The sequence below is a fragment of the Odontomachus brunneus genome, unplaced genomic scaffold (genome assembly GCF_010583005.1).
Source record: "Odontomachus brunneus isolate Ranch 3 - 2012 unplaced genomic scaffold, Obru_v1 Obru_scaffold_002, whole genome shotgun sequence".
Taxonomy (NCBI): domain Eukaryota; kingdom Metazoa; phylum Arthropoda; class Insecta; order Hymenoptera; family Formicidae; genus Odontomachus; species Odontomachus brunneus.
Window position 1 is genome coordinate 4,207,037 of NW_022639452.1, and position 16,980 is coordinate 4,224,016.

General features: G+C 31.3%; 1 protein-coding gene across 13 annotated transcripts in view; it reads right to left on the reverse strand.

The window, feature by feature from the left end:
* The window catches only part of LOC116842028, a 633,651-nt gene that overhangs the window by 34,847 nt on the left and 581,824 nt on the right, over positions 1-16,980 (reverse strand). For all 13 annotated transcript variants that reach the window (XM_032810701.1, XM_032810692.1, XM_032810671.1 and 10 more), the window contains one exon: positions 16,526-16,597. The gene's annotated coding sequence lies outside the window, so the exon portion shown is untranslated. The remainder of the gene's footprint in view (positions 1-16,525; positions 16,598-16,980) is intronic.

Genomic DNA, 16,980 nt, shown 5'->3' on the forward strand with positions numbered 1-16,980 from the left:
GAAACTTTTCAGACCACCCTCGTATAAATGCAGATGTGAGATAGTATATTATAGCGGACGGAGGTCGAACAGAGCATATTTACATGGAGGCTAAGTCGATACACAGTCGTCATATCCACGGGCTCGATGACGATCCTTTGTGTAATCGGATTCCGCATCCTTGCGAAGATCTGATTACCTGCACATATATGCGCGTATGGATGCATACGCTGCGCGTCGAAATTGTGTTTTCGCGCGCGCGCGCGCGCGTGCGTGTGTGTATATAACGAGCATGTAACTATACGCGCTGAGAATACGATTGAAACGGGGTTATTCCGTGCGGGTTTACACCATGGCCTACACATAAAAACCGTCGTCCGATGGAATACGCATATAGAAAAGAAGTTGCTCAAAATTAGAGGTTTTTGGTCCACAAATGGAATTAAACAAAACAAGTATCAAACGAAAGTGTATACCGAAAGGAGACCAATATGCATTGGCGACCTGAAGTTTTTGTCCTGAAATATCTAAAGTTGAACATTGCTTAATTACTTTAGTGATAGGATCAATACGATTGTCGCCGATGAGAGAAGTGTACTATTACTGCTAAAGGTTACAAGTCAAGGTCAAAAGTCATAGATAATATTATAATTAGTTTACAGTTTTATTATTTTAGAATTGATTTTGTGGCTACTTTTTAAAAAAAAACTTTGTTGGAAAACATGTACTTTTTTGGATACTGACCTTAATATATATATCTTATTAAAATCTGTTTGTCTTTCAAAAATATGCAATCCTTTTTTTGAAATCTAATTGAGATGCAGTCCGAAAATAATTATGAATTTCCGCCTATTGGAGGCGATTAATGTTTCAAACATATGATTCTAAGGATATTGATCTCCAAAGTTCACATTGGAATTAAGGTCGTATATTTTTATTTTTAGATTCCAGATTAACCTTTGTTCCAAAATATTTTAGTGTCATTAAATCCTGTTGTATAAAAAAATCTCTGTGATTATATTCTTTCATATATTTCGCTTCTCTTACGTGTTTATTTTATTATTTTTAGAGTCGAAGCATCCTTTTCTTTCGTCTGTGTTCTATTTTAATCATATTAATTAGTTACATCGATTCCTGTTATTTGCAACGTCAAATACGGCAACTCAATATATAGTATTTTGGCGTCTTCTAACTTTGACCACGCTGATTTGAAAAAAGGATGACTTTTTAGAATCAAAGGTTCATACTCTTCAAAAAATATATATATTATCAAACTCCATTTGTGCGTCAAAAATACGCAATCCTCTTTTTTAGAATCCGAAAATAATTGTGAGTTTTCCATCAGATGCGATTAACGTTTCAAACATGCGATTCTAAGTAAGAAACCCAAGTGATACTGATATTTCTTTTGGTCTTCAATCCTACTCATTAGAATTGAACAATATATGTTGATTCCCAAAGTAAATACTGAGTAAAATTTCTAAAGTGTTTTAAAGATATTTGATTTTTCTATTTTTATTCTATTAAATACTGTAATTTGTATAAAAATTTATTTTTGACACAAACGAATAAAAGCATGCGGACGATACTGACTGAAAAAAGCATGAGTTCCCGAATTTCAACATGTTTCAGTTCAATACTATAAAGAAAAAAAAAAAAACACGGTCGTAACAGTTTGAATCATCTAATTCAGCGAATTCAGTTTCATAGTTATATATGGCGAACTACCTTGTTAATTACCTTAACAAGAGGTTATACTATGAAAAAAAGAAGTTTCACGGAAATCGCTGCTGTTTCACCATTGTTTTGTTTTTTATTTTCCAATTTACACATTTTTATTAATATATGATGTAAACTCATACCAAACATTTTAATGTAAAATGCTAAAAAATAAAAAAGTTACAGGGATTTAAATTTAAGCTTCTCTCGTTTACGACAAAGATGTTTTATCCCCTTATTTCTTTCATTGTGAAATCTTGATGTTCTTATTTGTTTGAAATTATAATGTTGATTTGATTTTCCCGCAAAATAACGATAATGAGTTATCAAATATAGTAACTAGTAAGAGGTTTAATTCAATTCTCTTCGTTCAATGGACGTTCTCTTCGTTGAATGAATTACATACCGTATAAACCGTTATTTCGTTATCTGTTACTGAGTAACTGTTATCGAAAAGTAACGTTAGTCATTATCAAAAGAATAACAGTAAATAAACTATGAGTGATTATTTTTATCGAGTTATAATTTTACAAGAGCAACATAATATTTAAAATCGGAATCAACTATTTAAGTCGAGTCTACAGGCAATATTCATAGTCGGATTTCATAGTTAAGATCGCCTGAAGTTTATCTTAAGATGCCCTACGGATCATTTCATTAACAACGATGCATCAAAAGATAAAACGATCTTAAGTATAAGATCTAACTATGAACACCTTACAATAGATATAGCAGACTCTAAGATATAAGAAATTGATTAATCAGTTATTTTTCTCATATTCGACTGTGATTGGTCAATTTCTTAAGTCTTTAAGGTACTTTTACATGAGCATCAAAATGCCGAAAGATGTGAGCACGCGTAGTAATGCCTGCTAATTTGATGCTGAAACGTTACATTAATATCTTCTGTATTAAATTGTTTAAATATGTTAATCTACTTATGTTCTAAAAGAGAGTTGTTTGAATTATATATAATTTCACTTATATATTTTCTTAATTAATTATAATATTAAGATAAAAACATAATTTCAAAAGTAATTTTTTCCTTTTCTTATTTTAATTATTTCTTCCTCATCATATTAATATTTTTTAATTAAAATATATATTTTATATATATACACACAAAATATCAATAAATTTTAGCTATTAATTATGTTAATATTAAACAATTACTGTGCAAGAAATTTGACACTTTATATTCATATATTTAGGCTGTTTTTCCCGTTGAACGCAATTAATATTTTATGACCAAATAAGAGACCTGTTCTTTTTAGCTGAGCTGCCTGAATATATATTATAAACTTGTCCATAATCGATTTCGATCGGAAAAAAAAATTTCTGTTTCCTCTAGAAAACATAATATAAATCTAAGGAACAACTAAAAAACATTCCAATAAGTTAGACAAAATATATTTGTCTCACTCTAACTTATTGTAGTTCAGGCAGTTCAGCTAAAAAGAATATGCTTAATTATTTACAAGAGTGATAACCGCTCAATTAGTTGAACTAACTGATAATCAGTTAATTTGTCTTCTAACAATATTGTAGTAAATTGTTAGTAACTGTTTAACCGAATAACTATTTAAATAATTGTTATAACTTTTTAGTGAAAATAACCGTTCAACTTGTTTCTAGTGTCTACCCAGTTCATTACATAAAAAATTAACAATTTCAGTTTAACAATAAGAAAAGGCGTAATACTTTCAAGCAATCTGAAAACTTCCAAAAAGCTGTGTAGCTAGGGGAAAGTCCTAGGCAATACAAATGGCGGAATATCATCACAAAGCTTCGAGTTGTAAAGCTTATTCACTTATACGTCGCCACGAGAATTTATCTGCGAGCGAGTGAGGAAGTCAGCGTATCCTATTGATAGCCATTGAAGCGTATATTCGAACTTTATATTGTAACTTATTCTACAAATTTGAAGAAACTGCTACAACGATCTAATCTAATTGAACTAATCTCACAAATGTAATTTTCAAAATCGTTAATTTAATTAGCATTTGTTGTCTGATTTACTTAACTTTCTTTCTAATGGTAAAAAATTATTCGTGCTATGCAATAGATAAATTTTTTCTGTAGTTGAACGAATATTTATAGCTACGTTTCAATTTTATTAACTTTTCATTTTTCACTAAATTTTTAGGTAAATAACTTTTAGGCAAAATTTTTATTTTTAAATCCCATATCAGATTATTAGGCATTTTAATTGAAACTTGTATCTAGGAAATCTTGGAAAATTTTTATGCAGGTAGAAGAAGACGGCAGCTTTGTTTCGATTTACTTTTTCTCGTGAAATCTTCTTTTTCTTCTTCTTCTCTTTCTCTTTTTCTCTCTCTCTACCTCCTCTACCATGAAGTATGACGAGATACGTTCGAGATTGGACGAATTAAAAATTATTGTGCTGAAAGCAATCTGATGCCTGTCTTTCTGGAGGTAATCTCCCTTGATCTCTTTTCCGGTGCAGTTGTTAAGAAGATTGTTAAGAAAGAAAGAGAAAAAAGTTGCTCAAGAAATGTCTGCGAAGTTCTCTTGTCAGATATCTCCCGACATTCCGTCAATCTCTTTTCCTTTAAAACATGAGTTTAACTTTGATCATAGCAACCGCGCGCGCGCAAACCGTATATACCGAGCGTTTTTACCAAAAAATAAAATTTCGTAGATCAAAGCGCTTAACGGCGAGACTGAATAGCGAAGCAGAGAGATGATAAAATTGTCGTGCATAATCGATACGATAAGAGGTGCGAGGAGCAACGTGCAAAATCGCAAACTCTCAACGCGTCAAGTCGAGAATCGTATAGGTTCATCGCTCGGGCAACAACATTTTGTAATAAATTCTTCTTGTATCTATCTATAAACACTCTCTTAAAGTGAATCAGTGAATAGTCCGTGATATCAGTTATGAGTACAGCACTGAGCACTTTCAGTGCTATACTTATAACTGCAATCAGTGTATATTCACTGTTTTCAGTGATGTTTGACTGATTCATTTTAAGAGAGCACGGCATAATAAAGTGAGTTCAACTCGAAGCAATCACGTTACTCTCAACGGAGCGTGTACGGAGCGTTTCCGTGTGTGCGTCGCTGAAAGAAACGCTAAAGTTACAGCGCAAATTCCAACTGGCGGGAGAATGTTCGAGCTAAGGTAAATAATTGAGTTTTGATAAGCGTTGCGTCGCGTTTCTGCCAATATCTGTCCAATTCTTACGCAGTATCCGTTCGGTCCGCTAAACTCCCACCGATAAACCTCGGTCGCATTATTCGGAAAGTTCCAAGTTCGACCGAATATTTACAGGCCGTGTGCCGGGCCCGCGAAATTGCATAAACTTTTCAAATAAGACCGAATCTTATAAATCCGCGGCTGGGAACAATGTCCGCGAAAGTTCCGTGCAGCCATGCGCGCCACGGGGTTATTAACTTCGGGTCACACGAAACTATGAGAGAGCATCGTCCAAGTCGTTTGCGCGTTGCTTTCGCGTCCACCAAACGGCAGACTAATTCGCGAAGCTCACGTCGCGCACTCGTTACAACTTCGCTTTCGTTCCAACCGATTAGATCGTGCATTCACAATATGATTATTGCGGTACCGCCCTCTCGTCGTCGTCGACGACGTTGTTAAGGTTCTTCTATTTCGCGGGCGTGCGTTTTAGTGTCGAGCTAGACTTATTAGACGGAAATTATATGCAACTATGTGGCAGCTACTTACTAGAGCTAGAGGACAAATGCGCTCCCCGGGGAGCCACAAAGTTTAAAAGGTCTTTTATCTTTGGATATCCGATAAAAACAAACAATTCAGGAAATTTATTCAGGAAAGTTAATCTATTAATTAGTTAGTTAATTTATTCGAGGAGCTTTCTATTATTTCGGTTTATTCAGGAAATTAAAAAAAAAGAAGCTTCTCAACATATCGAACTTAACGTATTTATTATATAAATATGTAGGATCTAAGATGAGTTTAATTTGGTAGCAGTGAGTCTCGCCGTTATCTATTTGTGTTTACCTGTTTACCTATCCCATAATTGTATTATATTATCGCGTTCAAAAGAAGTCGAGAGCGATGAGTTACGCGAGTTGTGCCTGCTCGTGAATAAACATAAAAAAAACCGCGCGAGATATCGAGCTGTTAAGGGAATGCTGGAGTTGATAACGAACTTAAACAATATCGATAATGCAGAGACGATCGTCACTAACATAATCATGCTATCCATTTTGTATTTCTTGTATATACAGAACTTAGAGTAAACTCGGATAAGATGGCCATACTTTTTTAAAATGCAAAAAAAATACATTTCTTATTACTATTTCTTAATAGCGTTTGGCACATTACTTCACTGAAGCCTACAGTACATAATACCATCAGAGTTAAAAGGAAAATAGTTTAGTGAAATTATTTATTACAAAATAATATCAAACATAAGCCATCTTACGTAGATTTTTAAGACAAGATAGCCATAAGGAATAGATGACTCATATATTTTATGTTCAAGATTCTATACCTATTATTATATAAAATAATGAAAAAAACATAATTTGACATATTTATTTTAGTAGCATAGGATATTTAATATATATTATTTGTGAAAAATATAATACACATATAAAATAGAAACCTCTATTTTAAATTCAAAAACTTAAATTCTAAATCCAATTTCTCATCAAAATATCGAGCTGTTAAGGGAATGCTGGAGTTTATAACGAACTTAAACAATATCGATAATGCAGAGACGATCGTCACTAACATAATCACGCTATCCTTTAACAGATTACACATAAGATTTAATTACTGTAATATTGAAAGTAATTTTTGAAATATAACGACTTTGTTTTATAAATGTTAGAATGATAGTAGGCCATCTTAAAATGTCAGTGAAAGACGGTTATAATAGTACTTATAAACAAATGAAAATAAAAGTGCATGTTATATTACAATTTACATACCTACTTTATGTATCTAACGTTGATTGCGATAGCTTAACTGTAATTTATTCGACGTGACAGCAAGTTTTAGTGGACGCATGAGAAATTTTACAGGTAGTCGAAAATAAAAATATAGTATAATATTCATAATCTTGCTAAATAATTTCGAAAAATGTATGCACATATACTACGATAAATGTTGATTATCTTTGTGACTGATTACACAAACGTAATGTTTTGCAATTATTAGAGAAATTACAACCTATGGCCATCTTTCCGATATGGTCATAATACCCGAGTTTACTCTACATGAATGTGTGTTACTTTGTTTTATCATATTCAACCTAAAACCTAATCATATATGTGTAAAAATCTTTCTACAAACTTTTTTGATATTTTTAAGTTTCCAAATGCAGATGTGAAGGTAGAGCAATGTTCTTTAAAATTTTTCTGTTTGGAGTATCCACACTTTCGGTATGTACAAGCTGCGGAACTTTTGGATTAGGCAAATATTACGCTAACTGATAGCTTAAAACTTTATATTAAAACTTTTTTGTTCGTTTTCGTCACATATCGAGCAATGCTCCTATTTATTTTCGCACGTACTTTCATTGCGTAAAAGCATTCTGTAATTCTGTGTAATCAATGCGACGTAAACTTTGCCGAAAAATGTCAGTGTTCTGTCGGTAATGTTTTCAGCTTTAACATCCGCTTAAGATTCGACGTTCAAATTGGGCCAATAAAGAGCGGCCACAGTGGATCAAAAGATGACAGGATTAAGAACATAAGCCGAAAAAATATAGTGAGCGGAGTTAGCTCGGGTTTTCTGATCTGTTTTCCGCGTAGAAAGTTGACAGTGTATCTTTTCATATATATACTAGTATACGAAATATACATTTTGGTAGCAAGAAACGAGCTGGTTAATTATTAACGCATTAATTAAACCCTGAGTTTCCTTTTATTTCTCCCTTTGCTTAATAGATCACACAAGTATAAAGGAATATAAAAAAAAATGTAGTAGTTATTTGGAAATGTGGTAAATGTACTAAGAAAAACTTAAACAGTACGAATGAGCTCGACTTTGATATGTATTATAGAGAGTTAATTTTTCCAAATAAAATAATAGATTATTGGTACCAGTGCAAAGTTATGTTTTTGTCGCCGAAAAATGTAATTTTTCACGTGACGGAACAATATTAAATTTTGAAATTTCATGGAATCTAAGGAATATACTCTCGATATACATATATTGAAAACATAAAATGTTCGAAGTCCATTAGTTCAATAATCTTCAAAAAATCATGCTCGAACAGTTTCGAAAAAAATATATTTAAAAATATATTTAAAGTTTTAGGGATATTTTTCCAAACGACTACTATATTTTTAATATTCTTATATATATATAATAAATATATACCAAGTGTTATAAATTGATATGTTACAAAGTTCTTTTAGAAAAAGTACTGATTATTGTCTATTTTTTGGATGTCCAAAAGTAAAAGTCCCTTAAATAGAACCTCCAGTGCTAAATTTGTTATACGCAAATCTACTGTATAAATTAGCGCATCGTGCAAGGAAAGGCGCATAGTCCCAACATATTTGACCGTACGTGTTCGAAGTTGTAATAATATTCGTTCGTGTTCGAAGTTGTAATAATATTCGGAGCTAGGAGAATCTCGCTTTCCTCTTACAGGCTTTTAATCCTCCGATGTTGAGATCAGTTTTTTGTTGCATTAAACGAGTTCGGTCCACCAAAAGACTCAGCCTTCTCTCAGCCTCACGATACATTCCTATGCACTCACTCACAGAATTCCGTTCTGATTACTTTTCTCCGTTTCTTTTCTGCGCTCTGTTCGAGCTGAATAGATCGGAGAATTTCTCCGATAATACGTGATTATTAGACAGCAAGTTTTGAAAAACTAAAGTGATCGAGTAAAGCTCGATCGAGATTATAAAGAGAGTCTCCTTCGAGGAGATTAAGAAAATCGAGAACATGTAGTATCGCTAGGAACGCTGAAAGTTGTCGCAACTTTAAAGTCTAGGAAACTTTTTTCCTACAATGTAAAAACTGATGTGTTAAATTTAACATTTCATGTGTCCCAAATCATTCACTCTCATTTATGTGTAAATTTAACACAACAAATGTGGTCAAAAGTAACACGCATAATATGTAAAAAATTAACACAAGAATTTAACACTTAAATACCGTCAAGAATCATAGTTTGTGTTAAATTGACATATGTATAATGTTAAATTAACTAAAGTAAAATGTTACTTTAACATCTGAAACAAGTATTAATCCATGGTTTTGATGAAATGAAAATGTTAAATTGGCATAATCTATGTCTGACATATTAAATATGTCAATTTAACATAACTTGTGATTCCTAGCAATATTCAAATGAATTAAATTCTTGTGTTAATTTTTTGTGTTAATTATGCGTGTTACTTTTTAACACATATGTTTCGTATTAAATTTACACATAAATGAAAGTGGATGATTTGGGACACATGAAATGTGTTAAATTTAACACATCAGTTTTTACAGTGTAGTAGACTTCATCGATCCTGCGCCATCTCTCCCCATATCCTTATTAATTTAGAGTCGATTGTAATTTTTATTGTAATTTTTACTTATAATTTTTTGAAAGACAGTCTGGAATCCGGAGCACTAAATTGGCTTTCTTAATATTTTCGAACAAAACTCCTTTTGTAATCTCGATCGAGATTATTTTATTACAATTCGAGTCTCGTTCTCGAGATTAAGAAAATCGATAACATGTAGATGTTCAGAGTACCACCTCTGGATCTCGATTTTCGTTAATAACTCAGTTTTATTTATATTATAATATTCCTTTATTAATATTGAATGTGTTTAACATGAAAGTTATACATTATTATCATATTAATATCCGATATTAATATCCGATTTCAGAACATAAAAACAAAAAAAGAAACAACTTCTACGTTTATCTAATAACCTGACTAAATGCTTAACTGTACAAAAAGAAAAAAATGCCAATTGTATAAGTTAAGATCAATCATTGCACTATAATATTATCTAACGATCTGACAATATCATCCTAGAAAAATCGTATTTGCTACTAACGATGAGCCTGTTGTAAAATGTATCAAATACTCTGGATCGATCAGTCTGCAAGTTTCTTTATAACTGATAGATTTACGCCCTTTCTGAACGCTGCGAAAGTGCTGGATGCTATGGAGAGCGAATTCTTCACCAACAACTGCTGTTGTTCCTCAAGCTTGTTCCCAGCCATCTGCTAATTATATTCGTGGATGCCGTTCTAAAAGGCCTTATTGTAATAAACAATGATGTTGTCTTCCCTCTGAGCTTTTGTTACAGCCAAATGTTATTTGAGGGTACGAGCTGCACAGAGTTCCGACTTATCTTCGAATCGAGGAATAACTAATAATAAGCCTTAGGACGAGAAGTTTTGATTCTTATCGGAATCTTAAATTCAAAATCCCTCGTCGTTGCAATTCTCCAGCTTTATCGAGGTCAAGGTGTGAATTCTCTTATGTTACTACAATCCTTTTGTAAAGTTTTTATGTTACTACAATCCTTTTGTAAAGTTTTCTATATACGTTAAAATTTTTTGTTTCTTTTCTTCAGAAAGAATCTAAATGCGACAGAATCTACGAAGAAAAGACCTAAAAATTGACATTTTTTAGGAGGAACTAATCTGTTTTTATTCATGTTAATAATAAATTCTAATAATGTCAAAAGACTTCTCGTTGCATCAATGTTTCCCTTATATTGCTCAAAACTATCTCCTATTAATAGCCAGTCGTCCAGATATACGACGGACATCTACCTTTGAAATCTGAAATGGTTTACGACCAGTTTCATAATTTTGGTGAAAATCCAAGGAGTCGTGCAAAATCCAAATGGTAAATATTGAAACTCATAAATTGTCTTCGTCCAAACAAATCTCAAGAATTTCTTACTATTTTGATACATAGGGATCAAAAAATATGTGCCTTGTAAATCTAATGTGGCCATGAAATAATTCTGAGATACAATTCTTATAACTCTCCTAATATTTTCCATTTTAAAATGTTCTGTATCAATGAATTTGTTCAACGATTTCAAGTTCCGGATAAACCTCATTTTACCGCTAGATTTACGTAGTAAGAAATAGCTGGACAATAATTGTCCTTCACATTCTCTAGCGGTCTCTATCCTCACAAGATCTTTAATTGTCTGCTGCACAGCTTGTCCCTCCTTCTTGCTACTTCAGCAGTTTTGGTGGAAGGAGGGATATCTTTTAAGTGGGGTTGAGTTAAAACTTATTCTATATCTTCTGATGCAAGACAGGATAAATGGATCCGAGATCAGGTCAGACTAAACTCGATAGAATTGCTTTAAACGTCCGGCAATCAACTTCTATTTCTGATTTTTATCTTGAGTTTTCTACATATTCTGGAATTGGGATCGAAATTGGAATTGTGTTGATAATAGAGAACATTTCCTCTCCTGAAGTCTGAAACTTGATAATTGTCTTGGAAGTTATCTTAATATGATATCCGCTTACAACTGTCTTTGCTGACTTCGTTTTGTAAGCGGGCTTCTCCAGGTTCCCGAAAAATTACTTAAAGGGAATCTTGTCTGAACGGTATAAACCTTTAATGTTGAATCAACCTTCTCTACAGCCTTTATTGCCTTTATTTTCTCAGATAACTTTGCTCCGAACAACCATTCGTCTGCTTTAGTCTTGTCAAGAATTGTCTTGATGTTTTTTATCTATATTTTCTAACAGAAACGATCTCCTCACCACAGTTAACAAATGAAACAACTCAGAAAATAGTTAACTGACATTATTCAACAATTTCAATAGCTTAAATCTATCAATTCCTTTCTCTTTCTCGTTTAAGATCATAAACATCAAATATGCTTAATGTTAATAGGCTTGATCCGTATACATTCTAATCTAGCACAAAATACTTGTTTCTTTTCCTCATTTTTTCACTAATAACATTCTCTACCTTTTTGTTAATAGCTGAAGGCTCAATCTTACCTTTTCTTAGATGTTTTTCTAATAACTCCACCTTCTCTTCTTTTTTTAAACAATCCTGCAAAATCCTTTCCCAATAGTCGGCCATACGTTTCCAACGTATGGTGGAAACTGAATTGCATCTTTTGTTGAGTAATCAGCTCTTAATGTTTTTAGAGACTTTTCGTCTAGTGGCGGATCTACTTTGATCTCCTATACCTCGGTTTACTGTACTTCACTAGCTCTGGGAACTATTTCCTCTGACTCCTCATCATCTTCTGATACAGCGAAATTTTCTACATCTGATTAGTTACCCACAAGATCAGATCGAATCTAAGTTCAATGCCTGACTTTAGCCATTAACAGATATTCTAATACGTAATGAACTATGACGCATTATAATGCCTTGTAAATTATGATTATTTAGTTTATAATGTGACTTCATCATCACCGCCTTGCGTGAATATGTCTTCATTTAATATAAACAATGAGCGACAGTTAAAACCTCTTGAATATTACTCATGAGGGTGAGTATTACGCTCTATGCCAGGCAACAGGCAATAGGAACACGAATACAGGAACACGAATACGGGAATACGAATTCGGATTGGTCAATTATTTCTATTCTCTGTTCCTATTAGCTAATACCTATTCCTATTGCCTGTCGCTTGATATTGTGCAAGGGTTGTTATCCTTGATAATATATACATATAGCAGGTAAGGTCATCGGAGGTCATCGGAGGTGAATCCTCTAAACAATATATTTACTGACTTTCTTTATATAATTTATTTGATTTAAAACGAGGAGCTAGCGATTGTTTGCTATATTTAGCTTGTGAGTATAATACTTTCGAAAATAAAAAAATATCAGTTTTTATCATATCTCGTGCTTAATTAAAAAAAAAAATCGTTAATCTTAATGGGAGAAAAATTGTTAATTTTAATGTATTTGTACAGACAAATATATTATTTAAATGGAGGAGTTTTTTTATAGAAGATAGTTATTATCGATAATATTTCTTTATATAAAAAAATTTAAATTTAAATCGGATTAGGAATTGCATGGAATATTCAATATATAGAGAAGTCGGCAAAAGTTTAAAACGACATTAATCTCTAATAGAAATGGATTAGTTTTGTTGGAAAAATAAATTCTGCAAATTATATTATATTGTTATATAATTCGTGAACATATATTATAATAAAAAGTATGTAATAATATCAACCTCATTTTATGAGTTAAGTAAGAATTTTAAGTAAGAAAAAAGAATAATTTTGTATTATTAAATGACTAGATAATAATTTAAGACTATATTGCAAAAAATATTATGTAAAAATTACAGAATAAACTGATATATAGAAACTAATAGTTTGTTGGATAACTCTTATGTTTTAATATTTCAGCATGTCTTTTTATTTCAGCACATCGATCTATCAACTTCGGTCTAACAAGATCTTTTCAGAACGGGGTTTTTAAAAGAAAAATTTTCATTCAAAATAATGATTTTATTGTACTAAAAATTTGTTTTTATATCATAAAACAAATCAAGTATCATAATATATACTCAAAACAATCAATATTATAGAACCCAACGTTATATTTTTGCATTCAAATCTAAATCTGTTGTTTACTATTTTTTAGTGTTACAAACAATTCATTTTCTTCTATCTATTGGGTGATTTTCATTTTTTTCAACATATGGAGAAAAAAGTGTTTAGCTATTCAATTAGATGATCGAAGTCTACTAGTTACATATTTTTGCTTTGAACTATGTTTTTCAACGATACTTTTAATTAGTTATCGTTTAAAGTCAGAAAACGATGGATTTAGAGGATTTTTCATTTTGAATAGAACATAAGTTTTGAAAAGATCAAGTAAAAAGCAATAAAATAAGTTATAAATAATGACTGTAAAATAAACGAACGTAATCCTAAAATTGAAAAATCACAAGTATCATAATATATATCAAAACAACAGTCTCAAATTCTGGTTAAAATAATACTTTAATTACCAAAAAATGTTAATCCGTTCTCGAGATATTCGGATTACTTTAAATATAGCACTAAATATAATACTAATAAATATTACTCTAAATATTGTACTAAATATAGTACGAGTTACTAAATATAGCTAATGTATTGGTTCATCGTAATAATGTTCCATATTGTTTCTATTGCAGAATACAAATCATTGAGATTTTGTTATTTTGACTGCTCTACATTGCGTTTTATAATATTCCACAAATTTTCAATTGAATTAAAATTAGATGATTGAGGTAGTAACAGGTAGTGTGACCTTTCCTCACGTTAAAATGTGCTATGATTCTTGCTGTATGCTTTAGGACATTGTCCTATTGGAAAATGAAGTGATCTTCGCAATTATGCTGCATAAAGCAGCATTGTGTTTTTAAATATATCTTTGTATTGAAATTGATTCATAATTTCATCGATTTATTATATTGGTCTTAATCTACTTCGAGAAGAAGATGTTCATACCATAACGTTTCTATTGCCATGCTTGACTATGCTTAAAGTGCACCTTAAATTTATATTCCCACTTTTATACGACGTCTAACATATTGTATGCTATCGGATGATAAACGATTGAACTTTGATTTATCGAGAAATGTTACTTTATTCTAATTCTTAGGTATCAAATGCTTGTAACGCGTCTGTTCAATGAAAACAATTCTTAATATTTAATTTCTTCAATTCATCAATAGCTTTTTTCCATACGTTTTCTCCATTGAGTCCAAATTCTTGAAAATATCTTCTAACAGTTCTGACGTAAATTTCTACGTCGATTATTTTCCGAATTTTCGCTGCAATATTAATATCCATACGGAAAGGATTCTTCTCACTTATGCGATAGATTCTTCGATTTATTTTTATAGTAGCTTTTTGTGGTCGTCCTATCTTCGCGTGATTATAATAAGTTCTCTGAAATTTCTATCATGTCTGCTTACAAGCCGCTCTGGTCGGTTTGTCCAATATCTTTGAAAATGACATTTTTTCCTTTAATATTACGAATTTTCTTTTTTCCGATTTCCGCTATTTACCCATATTTTTATATTTAGTAGATACACAGTAAAAAATTCTGTACTAAATTTAACACATTTCACATGTCCAGAACGATTTACTAAAATTTCTGTGTTAATTTAGTACAAAGCGAATATATTAAAAAATAACACAAACATTATATCAAGAATAAACACAAAAAATTAACATCGACATTACGTTGAAGCAAATTCTATGTAAAATTGATATATTTATAATGTTAAATGTAACATAACAAAAATATTATTTTCGCAGTGAGAAAAATATTATATTTATTTCCTTTTTTATTGTGTTGTTTTTAAAGTGTAGTTAATGATTTTATCGTTGAAATCTTCTTAATTATATTTTGTCATTTGATTAATTCAATTGATATTATTAAGTCAATTGATATTTGTAAAATTTGCTTGCCACAGGTGGGATCGAAATTTGAGAACCCTGCCTCTTGATTCACATACCTCATCTATTCTACAAAGAATAGGCTTGTAAGCAGACATGATAGAAATTTCAGAGAACTTATTATAATCACGCGAAGATAGGACGACCACAAAAAGCTATTATAAAAATAGATCGAAGAATCTATCGCATAAGTGAGAAGAATCCTTTCCGTATGGATATTAATATTGCAGCGAAAATTCGGAAAATAATCGACGTAGAAATTCACGTCAGAACTGTTAAAAGATATCTTTAAGAATTTCAGATATTTGTAAAATTTGCTTGCCACAGGTGGAATCGAAATTTGGGAACTCTGCCTCTTGATTCACATACCTCACCTATTCTACAAAGAATAGGCGAGGTACGTGAATCAAGAGGCAGGGTTCCCAAATTTCGATCCCACCTGTGGCAAGCAAATTTTACAAATATCAATTAACTTAATAATATCAATTGAATCAATCAGATGGCATATAATTAAGAAGATTTCAACGATAAAATTATTACTGCTACTTCTACTCTGATTATAAAAAAATTGTGTGTATCGTATATATCGTAACATGGAAAACATAACATATTAACATATATAAAAATTAACATATATAATATGTTAGCAGTAAAAAAATAAATTAGCAGTAAAATTAACATATATAATATGTTAACCTATATTAAAATATAAAATGGGTAATTTTAATATTTGTATATGTTACATTATGAATTTAACACAAAATATTCGAATAATAAACAATATGTTAAATTAACACATGGATATTAATTTTTTTAGAAAATTGAAAAAAGAATCAGTTTTAAAACAAATATAAAATATTTTTTACTGTATAATAATAAATGATAAAAAATATTATAGCGCTGTCTTTATTTGTACTTTCGTCTTGTTCGAAATGTCTACTACCAAATTTATGAAATTTATGAAGATCAGCTATGTCAAACGTAAGAAAAACAAATACCGTTTATTTTTAAGATTATCAGATAATTCATATATATGTATATAAATATTTAAGTTACATATACGGGGCAGTTGATAATTACCGATACACTCGTTGTGTACAGGAGAAACTCATTAAATTAAACACAAGGTTCCTCTACCATTTCACAAATAACCATATAAAGTTTTGAACTTAATTAAAGAAAATTGATGAATGTGATCACACGCGATATATGGATAGATGAACTGTGATGGCGACATTTGCCGTTGTACATTTGTGTATATCAGATCAAACTGAACAAAAAGATCCTCTACCATTCTGCAAATGACATAGACTCACCGCACTTTTTGCTAATATAACAAATACGAGATAGCGCTCTCGTTATCGATTCGGATAAATAAAGGTCTAATCTTAAATTAGAGCGCGCGCGTTTTATTTTCATGCATAAATAAATATCTAACTTACGTTCGTTCTATAGGTACTTGCTCACAACACTGAAACGTTCACGATTCCACCGTCTGACACCAAAGATGGACGCTGAAACAATAAATAATATCCGTTATATTTCAAACATGATAATTTTTCTCAACCGGTTGTATTAAAACAATTGGTATTTGCTGCGATTAGCGCGAGCGCATATACACGATATCCCGGCAATGCATTTATTTTAACGATGCTTCAGATATTATATGCGCCGAACGTGCACCGCGAATTGCACGTAGAGAAATAAATGTACGTACTACTGCGTAACTTTTATGTAAATAACGAAAATCGTGTAAATATCATACATTTGGTGCATTCTAATTCCACGTGTAAATTATTCGGCATAACTACTGTAGCGAATTGACCAAATTCGTCATATCTTTTTCTCTCTTTCTCTCTCTCTCTCTCATAAAAAAAAAAAAAAAAAAAAAAAAAAA